The sequence below is a fragment of the Idiotropiscis lumnitzeri genome, unplaced genomic scaffold (genome assembly GCF_059441095.1).
Source record: "Idiotropiscis lumnitzeri isolate Australia: NSW breed Sydney's pygmy pipehorse unplaced genomic scaffold, RoL_Ilum_1.0 HiC_scaffold_66, whole genome shotgun sequence".
NCBI lineage: Eukaryota > Metazoa > Chordata > Actinopteri > Syngnathiformes > Syngnathidae > Idiotropiscis > Idiotropiscis lumnitzeri.
Window position 1 is genome coordinate 707,989 of NW_028283604.1, and position 11,101 is coordinate 719,089.

General features: G+C 43.9%; 1 long non-coding RNA gene across 3 annotated transcripts in view; it reads right to left on the reverse strand.

Annotated features, from left to right (window-relative positions):
- LOC148315656 (uncharacterized) overlaps positions 1–9,971 on the reverse strand; it is a 484,413-nt gene extending 474,442 nt beyond the window's left edge. For 2 of the 3 annotated variants that reach the window (XR_015840718.1, XR_015840719.1), the window contains exon 1: positions 2,443–2,703. This is a non-coding gene — a long non-coding RNA (uncharacterized LOC148315656). Of the gene's footprint in view, positions 1–2,442; positions 2,704–9,902 lie in introns of those variants that run through there. The other variant, XR_015840720.1, reaches the window with a different exon arrangement.
- Between the last annotated feature and the right edge of the window lie 1,130 nt (positions 9,972–11,101).

Genomic DNA, 11,101 nt, shown 5'->3' on the forward strand with positions numbered 1-11,101 from the left:
CGTCATATAGTATTTCGGAAACAAAAAATTTTAGCCCCAGTGTTTGTCCCAGGTCTTCAGATGCTACAGACAGAATTTTAAGGCAATCAGATGAAGCCTTTAGGATCAGGGTGCAAAAGAATGACCCCTGTAAACATGCAAAAAAGGGCAAAAGTCGGACTTTCAAAAATTCATAACTCACTTCCTGTTCATATTAGACGTTAAAATAACAAATTTTTCGCCATGCCCGATGAGACTGCCAAGTTTGGTGAGTTTTTGTGCATGTTTCGGGGGTCAAAAATGCGATCGAACAATCGGAAAAATAATAATAATAATAATTTCTACAAAAACAGTAGGAACTTCGCAGCGGTCGCTGCTCAGGCCCTAATAATAATAATAATAAAAGTAATAATATTTTCTACAAAAACAATAGGGACCTCGCCGCGGTCGCTGCTCGGGCCCCAATAATAATTTCTACACAAAGTCCATTGTGGTGACCCGCCCCCTTTTAAGTAAATTCAAAATGGCCGACTTCCTGTAAAACCTAGCTCATTGCTCCAAGAGACTTTTTTGTAGGTCTTGGTCTTATACATACAGTGAACCCTCGCTACTTCGCGGTTCACCTTTCGCGGGTTCAGTGCTTCGCGGGTCTAAAAAATATTCGGGGGCATTGTAGTTTCGCCGAGCGGCACGACGGGGCGCTGGAGCGGTTAGACGGCCGGCGTGCGCCGAAGAAGAGCGTGGGCGAAGAGGAGAGTGGACGAAGAAGAGCACGTTCCCCCGGACACGATCGGTGGCGACGTTTCGCGCGGTTCGGACCGTACCAGAGCTCCGGCCGGCGTGCGTGGCAGTTAAGCCGTAGAGGAGCACCTTCCCCGGGCACGGGCGGTGCCAAGCGGCCCCTAAGTTTAACCGAATGGAAGCTCCGGAGGAGGAGGGCATGCTCGCGTCACAGTAAGCCGAAGAGGAGCACCTTCCCCGGGCACGGGCGGTTCCAAGCGGCCCCTAAGTTTAACCGAATGGAAGCTCCGCAGGAGGAGGGCATGCTCGCGTCACAGTAAGCCGAAGAGGAGCACCTTCCCCGGGCACGGGCGGTGCCAAGCGGCCCCTAAGTTTAACTGAATGGAAGCTCCGGGGGAGGAGGGCGGGCGTGTGTCACAGTTAAGCCAAATTGGAGCACCTCTTCTGCCCGGGCACGAGCGGAGCGCGAGGCTGTCAGTTATGAATGAATAAATGAATAAATAAATAAAGAATGCCACCTTTCATTTCACAGGGCACACCGGACGGCGTACCAGCAGGTAAAAGTCGGAGTAATTAAATAAATACAAAAAGAATGGCTGGGGAATAAAAAAATAATACGTTTTAATAATAATTTGGTTTTTTTGTTATAACATGAATTTCACTCTCTCTCTCCCCGTATATATATATATATATATATATATATATATATATTTATTATATATATTGTATATTTTTTTAAGCATTTTTGAAGGTGCGCCGCTACTTCGCGGATTTTCAGTTTTCGCGGGTGGTCTCGGTCCCCGTTAACCGCGATAACCGAGGGTTCACTGTACTCCATAAAATTTACAAAAAGCGAGGTGAAACACTCAACCAGAGCTGCTTTTTTTAACATTTCTCGAGGGCCATGGCGAGCCATTTAAAAAAAGCTGCACAACTAACGTATAAAATATTGATAAATTTGCTCGGCCTGATGTGTGTGTAAAGTTTTACGAGTTGTCGTTCATATTTAGAACCTCATAATCAGCTTTGTTTTATTGACGAACAGTGCAATGCCACTCCCACAACTTTTCATGAAAAAGGACGAATTTCGTATTGTGACATCCTCATGGCCGAAACAGTCATCCGAGCATATATGAGGGCGACCTTGTTGAGTTGCACGGAGAAAAACATCCAAGAAAATAACTTGTATTAGCTTTTACCAGTTGGTGGCGCTACTACTACGATGTAAAATAAGTTGGTAGATGTCTTCAGGGCTGAAGTATCCTCAAATGTGTACAACTTCGAGAAGATAGGATCATCTGAGTCATGTTGCCGGAGCTTTTGTTGCCACAGAGTACAATCGGACTTTTCAGCACCTTAATAGCCACGCCTTTTGCCAAAACGTCACAAAATTCGGCAGAGAGTAAGATCATTGTCTTGAGTCTTTTCTGACTCATTTTCAGTCGGATTCGTCAAAAGGGCACCGTGCAGTACGTGAAAATTAAAATAAAAACAAATTTTTGATTCCACTTGGCGGCACTGTGTGTATAACAAAATAATAACATTAAGATGTCTTCAGGTCGGGACGTTTTATTTACAGGTGAAGGTTTGGATTTTTAGGAGCATGTGCAGGGGAGTTATTAAGCATTCATTTATTTGTATTAGGTTCATTTTGTCTTCTTATTATTGATATTTGACTGATTCATTAAAAGCAGACAATTATGTTTTAGGTTAATTTTTTACCTGACATGTTTCGGCGAGTCTTTCGCCTTCTTCAGAGTGTCGCATGATGGTGTCTTGAGCTGATGTTCCATGAGGGTGTGACTTACCTGTCAAAAAAATGAAAAAAATCAGAGCAGTAAAAGAACAAGCACAACATGAACATTACAAATCAGCAATCACTGACCACTGCAAAAGGGAAAACCACATCATGGACCTGGAGAAGGGCAGGGTCATCCGCACAGAAGAGAACAAACAACAGCGCTGGATCAGAGAGGCCATTGAGATCTGCAAGCGAGGCATAAAAACCATGAACAGAGACAAGGGAGCCTTCATCCTCTCTACCACCTGGACCAGCATCTTGGCGGAGTGAACGGACAGCGGGGGGCGTGACTTGCCTTCATTCTTGTGACAGGTAAGTCACGCCCTCATGGAACATCAGCTGATAAAGACGGGTCACAAGACAGCATCATGTGACACTCTGAAGAAGGCGAAAGACTTTCGTATTGTGACATGCTCAAGGCCTAAACACTCATCCGAGCAAATATAAGGTAGATTTTGTTCACTTGCCCGGAGAAAAACATCAACAAAAATAATTTGTATTTGTTTTAACCAGTTGGTGGCACTACCACTGCGATCAAAAATAAGTTGGCAGCCGTCTTCAGGGCCTGAATATCCTCAAATGTGAAAGATTTCCAGAAGATGGATCATCTGAATCATTTTGCAGGAACTTTTGTTGCCACGGAGAATAATCAGAATCTGCGGCACCGTAATAGCCACGCCCTTTGAAGGAAAGTCATAAAAATAGGGATAGAGTAAGATCAATGTCTTGAGTCTTTTCTAGCCAATTTTCAATCGGATTCGTTAAAAGGGCACCGTGCAGTACGTCAAAATGTAAAAATTGATATTGATTGGCGCAAGGTGTATAACTGAATATAAACATATAGATGTCTTCAGGTACCGACTCTTTATGTACATGTGAAGTTTTGGATTTTTAGCAGCATGTGCAGGAGAGTTATTAAGCATTTTGTCCATTGCGGCGAAGGAAATCTTAAGTGAAAACTTTGAAGCCCCGCCCCCGTCATATAGTATTTCGGAAACAAAAAATTTTAGCCCCAGTGTTTGTCCCAGGTCTTAAGATGCTCCAGACAGAACTTTAAGGCAATCAGATGAAGCCTTTAGGATCAGGGTGCAAAAGAATGACCCCTGTAAACATGCAAAAAAGGGCAAAAGTCGGACTTTCAAAAATTCATAACTCACTTCCTGTTCATATTAGACGTTAAAAAATATAAAATTTTTCGCCATGCCCGATGAGACTGCCAAGTTTGGTGAGTTTTTGTGCATGTTTCGGGGGTCAAAAATGCGATCGAACAATCGGAAAAATAATAATAATACTAATTTCTACAAAAACAATAGGGACTTCGCAGCGGTCGCTGCTCAGGCCCTAATAATAATAATAATAATAATAATAATAAAAGTAATAATATTTTCGACAAAAACAATAGGGACCTCGCCGCGGTCGCTGCTCGGGCCCCAATAATAATTTCTACACAAAGTCCATTGTGGTGACCCGCCCCCTTTTAAGTAAATTCAAAATGGCCGACTTCCTGTAAAACCTAGCTCATTGCTCCAAGAGACTTTTTTGTAGGTCTTGGTCTTATACATACAGTGAACCCTCGCTACTTCGCGGTTCACCTTTCGCGGGTTCAGTGCTTCGCGGGTCTAAAAAATATTCGGGGGCATTGTAGTTTCGCCAAGCGGCACGACGGGGCGCTGGAGCGGTTAGACGGCCGGCGTGCGCCGAAGAAGAGCGTGGGCGAAGAGGAGAGTGGACGAAGAAGAGCACGTTCCCCCGGACACGATCGGTGGCGACGTTTCGCGCGGTTCGGACCGTACCAGAGCTCCGGCCGGCGTGTGTGGCAGTTAAGCCGTAGAGGAGCACCTTCCCCGGGCACGGGCGGTGCCAAGCGGCCCCTAAGTTTAACCGAATGGAAGCTCCGGAGGAGGAGGGCATGTTCGCGTCACAGTAAGCCGAAGAGGAGCACCTTCCTCGGGCACGGGCGGTTCCAAGCGGCCCCTAAGTTTAACCGAATGGAAGCTCCGGAGGAGGAGGGCATGCTCGCGTCACAGTAAGCCGAAGAGGAGCACCTTCCCCGGGCACGGGCGGTTCCAAGCGGCCCCTAAGTTTAACCGAATGGAAGCTCCGGAGGAGGAGGGCATGCTCGCGTCACAGTAAGCCGAAGAGGAGCACCTTCCCCGGGCACGGCGGTGCCAAGCGGCCCCTAAGTTTAACCGAATGGAAGCTCTGGGGGAGGAGGGCGGGCGTGTGTCACAGTTAAGCCGAATTGGAGCACCTCTTCTGCCCGGGCACGAGCGGAGCGCGAGGCTGTCAGTTATGAATGAATAAATGAATAAATAAATAAAGAATGCTACCTTTCATTTCACAGGGCACACCGGACGGCGTACCAGCAGGTAAAAGTCGGAGTAATTAAATAAATACAAAAAGAATGGCTGGGGAATAAAAAAATAATACGTTTTAATAATAATTTGTTTTTTTTGTTATAACATGAATTTCACTCTCTCTCTCCCCGTATATATATATATATATATATATATATATATATATATATATTTATTATATATATTGTATATTTTTTTTAAGCATTTTTGAAGGTGCGCCGCTACTTCGCGGATTTTCAGTTTTCGCGGGTGGTCTCGGTCCCCATTAACCGCGATAACCGAGGGTTCACTGTACTCCATAAAATTTACAAAAAGCGAGGTGAAACACTCAACCAGAGCTGCTTTTTTTTAACATTTCTCGAGGGCCATGGCGAGCCATTTCAAAAAAGCTGCACAACTAACGTATAAAATATTGATAAATTTGCTCGGCCTGATGTGTGTGTAAAGTTTTACGAGTTGTCGTTCATATTTAGAACCTCATAATCAGCTTTGTTTTATTGCCGAACAGTGCAATGCCACTCCCACAACTTTTCACGAAAAAGGACGAATTTCGTATTGTGACATCCTCATGGCCGAAACAGTCATCCGAGCATATATGAGGGCGACCTTGTTGAGTTGCACGGAGAAAAACATCCAAGAAAATAACTTGTATTAGCTTTTACCAGTTGGTGGCGCTACTACTACGATGTAAAATAAGTTGGTAGATGTCTTCAGGGCTGAAGTATCCTCAAATGTGTACAACTTCGAGAAGATAGGATCATCTGAGTCATGTTGCCGGAGCTTTTGTTGCCACAGAGTACAATCGGACTTTTCAGCACCTTAATAGCCACGCCTTTTGCCAAAACGTCACAAAATTCGGCAGAGAGTAAGATCATTGTCTTGAGTCTTTTCTGACTAATTTTCAGTCGGATTCGTCAAAAGGGCACCGTGCAGTACGTGAAAATTAAAATAAAAACACATTTTTGATTCCACTTGGCGGCACTGTGTGTATAACAAAATAATAACATTAAGATGTCTTCAGGTCGGGACGTTTTATTTACAGGTGAAGGTTTGGATTTTTAGGAGCATGTGCAGGGGAGTTATTAAGCATTCATTTATTTGTATTAGGTTCATTTTGTCTTCTTATTATTGATATTTGACTGATTCATTAAAAGCAGACAATTATGTTTTAGGTTAATTTTTTACCTGACATGTTTCGGCGAGTCTTTCGCCTTCTTCAGAGTGTCGCATGATGGTGTCTTGAGCTGATGTTCCATGAGGGTGTGACTTACCTGTCAAAAAAATGAAAAAATCAGAGCAGTAAAAGAACAAGCACAACATGAACATTACAAATCAGCAATCACTGACCACTGCAAAAGGGAAAACCACATCATGGACCGGGAGAAGGGCAGGGTCATCCGCACAGAAGAGAACAAACAACAGCGCTGGATCAGAGAGGCCATTGAGATCTGCAAGCGAGGCATAAAAACCATGAACAGAGACAAGGGAGCCTTCATCCTCTCTACCACCTGGACCAGCATCTTGGCGGAGTGAACGGACAGCGGGGGGCGTGACTTGCCTTCATTCTTGTGACAGGTAAGTCACGCCCTCATGGAACATCAGCTGATAAAGACGGGCCACAAGACACCATCATGTGACACTCTGAAGAAGGCGAAAGACTTTCGTATTGTGACATGCTCAAGGCCTAAACACTCATCCGAGCAAATATAAGGTAGATTTTGTTAACCTGCCCGGAGAAAAACATCAACGAAAATAATTTGTATTTGTTTTAACCAGTTGGTGGCGCTACCACTGCGATCAAAAATAAGTTGGCAGCCGTCTTCAGGGCCTGAATATCCTCAAATGTGAAAGATTTCCAGAAGATGGATCATCTGAATCATTTTGCAGGAACTTTTGTTGCCACGGAGAATAATCAGAATCTGCGGCACCGTAATAGCCACGCCCTTTGAAGGAAAGTCATAAAAATAGGGATAGAGTAAGATCAATGTCTTGAGTCTTTTCTAGCCAATTTTCAATCGGATTCGTTAAAAGGGCACCGTGCAGTAGGTCAAAATGTAAAAATTTATATTGATTGGCGCAAGGTGTATAACTGAATATAAACATATAGATGTCTTCAGGTACCGACTCTTTATGTACATGTGAAGTTTTGGATTTTTAGCAGCACGTGCAGGAGAGTTATTAAGCATTTTGTCCATTGCGGCGAAGGAAATCTTAAGTGAAAACTTTGAAGCCCCGCCCCCGTCATATAGTATTTCGGAAACAAAAAATTTTAGCCCCAGTGTTTGTCCCAGGTCTTAAGATGCTCCAGACAGAACTTTAAGGCAATCAGATGAAGCCTTTAGGATCAGGGTGCAAAAGAATGACCCCTGTAAACATGCAAAAAAGGGCAAAAGTCGGACTTTCAAAAATTCATAACTCACTTCCTGTTCATATTAGACGTTAAAATATCAAATTTTTCGCCATGCCCGATGAGACTGCCAAGTTTGGTGAGTTTTTGTGCATGTTTCGGGGGTCAAAAATGCGATCGAACAATCGGAAAAATAATAATAATAATAATTTCTACAAAAACAATAGGGACTTCGCAGCGGTCGCTGCTCAGGCCCTAATAATAATAATAATAATATTATTAATAATAAAAGTAATAATATTTTCTACAAAAACAATAGGGACCTCGCAGCCGTCGCAGCTCGGGCCCTAATAACAATTTCTAGAAAAACAATAGGGACCTCGCAGCGGTCACTGCTCGGGCCCTAATAATAATAATAAAAATAATAATAATTTCCACAAAAACAATGGGGACCTCGTAGCGGTCGCTGCTCGGGCCCTAATAATAATTTCTACAAAAACAATAGGGACCTCGCCGCCGTCGCTGCTCGGGCCCCAATAATAATTTCTACACAAAGTCCATTGTGGTGACCCGCCCCCTTTTAAGGAAATTAAAAATGGCCGACTTCCTGTAAAACCTAGCTCATTGCTCCAAGAGACTTTTTTGTAGGTCTTGGTCTTATACATACAGTGAACCCTCGCTACTTCGCGGTTCACCTTTCGCGGGTTCAGTGCTTCGCGGGTCTAAAAAATATTCGGGGGCATTGTAGTTTCGCCGAGCGGCACGACGGGGCGCTGGAGCGGTTAGACGGCCGGCGTGCGCCGAAGAAGAGCGTGGGCGAAGAGGAGAGTGGACGAAGAAGAGCACGTTCCCCCGGACACGATCGGTGGCGACGTTTCGCGCGGTTTGGACCGTACCAGAGCTCCGGCCGGCGTGCGTGGCAGTTAAGCCGTAGAGGAACACCTTCCCCGGGCACGGGCGGTGCCAAGCGGCCCCTAAGTTTAACCGAATGGAAGCTCCGGAGGAGGAGGGCATGCTCGCGTCACAGTAAGCCGAAGAGGAGCACCTTCCACGGGCACGGGCGGTTCCAAGCGGCCCCTAAGTTTAACCGAATGGAAGCTCCGGAGGAGGAGGGGATGCTCGCGTCACAGTAAGCCGAAGAGGAGCACCTTCCCCGGGCACGGGCGGTTTCAAGCGGCCCCTAAGTTTAACTGAATGGAAGCTCCGGAGGAGGAGGGCATGCTCGCGTCACAGTAAGCCGAAGAGGAGCACCTTCCCCGGGCACGGGCGGTGCCAAGCGGCCCCTAAGTTTAACCGAATGGAAGTTCCGGGGGAGGAGGGCGGGCGTGTGTCACAGTTAAGCCGAATTGGAGCACCTCTTCCGCCCGGGCACGAGCGGAGCGCGAGGCTGTCAGTTATGAATGAATAAATGAATAAATAAATAAAGAATGCCACCTTTCATTTCACAGGGTACACCGGACGGCGTACCAGCAGGTAAAAGTCGGAGTAATTAAATAAATACAAAAAGAATGGCTGGGGAATTAAAAAATAATATGTTTTAATAATAATTTGTTTTTTTTGTTATAACATGAATTTCACTCTCTCTCTCCCCGTATATATATATATATATATATATATATATATATATATATATATATATATATATATATATATATATATTTATATATTTATTATATATATTGTATTTTTTGTAAGCATTTTTGAAGGTGTGCCGCTACTTCGCGGATTTTCAGTTTTCGCGGGTGGTCTCGGTCCCCATTAACCGCGATAACCGAGGGTTCACTGTACTCCATAAAATTTACAAAAGGCGAGGTGAAACACTCAACCAGGGTTGCTTTTTTGAACATTTCTCGAGGGCCATGGCGAGCCATTTCAAAAAAGCTGCACAACTAACGTATAAAATATTGATAAATTTGCTCGGCCTGATGTGTGTGTAAAGTTTCACGAGTTGTCGTTCATATTTACAACCTCATAATCAGCGTTGTTTTATTGCCGAACAGTGCAATGCCACTCCCACAACCTTTCACGAAAAAGGACGAATTTCGTATTGTGACATCCTCATGGCCGAAACAGTAATCCGAGCATATATGAGGGCGACCTTGTTGAGTTGCACGGAGAAAAACATCCAAGAAAATAACTTGTATTAGCTTTTACCAGTTGGTGGCGCTACTACTACGATGAAAAATAAGTTGGTAGAAGTCTTCAGGGCTGAAGTATCCTCAAATGTGTACAACTTCGAGAAGATAGGATCATCTGAGTCATGTTGCCGGAGCTTTTGTTGTCACAAAGTACAATCGGACTTTTCAGCACCGTAATAGCCACGCCTTTTGCCAAAACGTCACAAAATTCGGCAGAGAGTAAGATCATTGTCTTGAGTCTTTTCTGACTAATTTTCAGTCGGATTCGTCAGAAGGGCACCGTGCAGTACGTGAAAATTTAAATAAAAACAAATTTTTGATTCCACTTGGCGGCGCTGTGTGTAAAACAAAATAATAACATTAAGATGTCTTCAGGTCGGGACGTTTTATTTACAGGTGAAGGTTTGGATTTTTAGGAGCATGTGCAGGGGAGTTATTAAGCATTCATTTATTTGTATTAGGTTCATTTTGTCTTCTTATTATTGATATTTGACTGATTCATTAAAAGCAGACATTTATGTTTTAGGTTAATTTTTTACCTGACATGTTTCAGCGAGTCTTTCGCCTTCTTCAGAGTGTCGCATGATGGTGTCTTGAGACCAGTCTTTATCAGCTGATGTTCCATGAGGGTGTGACTTACCTGTCAAAAAAATTAAAAAATCAGAGCAGTAAAAGAACAAGCACAACATGAACATTACAAATCAGCAATCACTGACCACTGCAAAAGGGAAAACCACATCATGGACCGGGAGAAGGGCAGGGTCATCCGCACAGAAGAGAACAAACTACAGCGCTGGATCAGAGAGGCCATTGAGATCTGCAAGCGAGGCATAAAAACCATGAACAGAGACAAGGGAGCCTTCATCCTCTCTACCACCTGGAGCAGCGTCTTGGCGGAGTGAATGGACAGCGGGGGGCGTGACTTGCCTTCATTCTTGTGACAGGTAAGGCACGCCTTCATGGAACATCAGCTGATAAAGACAGGTCACAAGACACCATCACAGGGTTCGAAGTTAACTTTAAAAACTGCTTGCCCATAGGGCAAGTGCCACTAAAATTTGCCTTGCCCGAGTGGCCAAATTACTTGCCCAACTTGGGCAAGTGACAATTTTTTTTCTCTTGCCCTGAGTGACTTTTTGTATGACAAAGTGTCTAATTACAAATTGCATGAATTTTTTGTTCGGACAGTTCCCGCCTAGAAAGAATTAAAAATACGTTACAATCATAAGGGTTGCTTATAGAAAAATGTATCATGTATTAACACATTAATTAGGTGTCTGCTGACCCAGGATTATGTTATTGTTATGTTATGTTATATATGAAAGAGAATGTGGAATGACACTGAACGATGGAAGGTGGAAGGATGTGGAAAGATTGTGAATGACATTGAATGATTTGGAATGACACTGAAAGATTTTGAATAATACTGAATGACACTGAATGAAGTAAAACTTTCTGGGAACGGGCCAATTCAAGATAGCTGCCGCACTGTGGGGGAGGCTTTGGTACCAAATTTGGAAAGAGACCCAAACGGTTGGGTCCATTTTATATCAGTGTGGGGGTGAAACGTTGGTCTCGGCGGAGCTGTCTGAATATTGGAGAAGTTAGAAGACAAAGTAAAACAGAACAATTAAAATCACTCTTCAAATACATATTGTTTGGTGGGCAGAGCATGATTTACAGCTCACCATTTTATTGCATGCACCAAGCATGTTATACATTTTTCTGTCCATGGGAT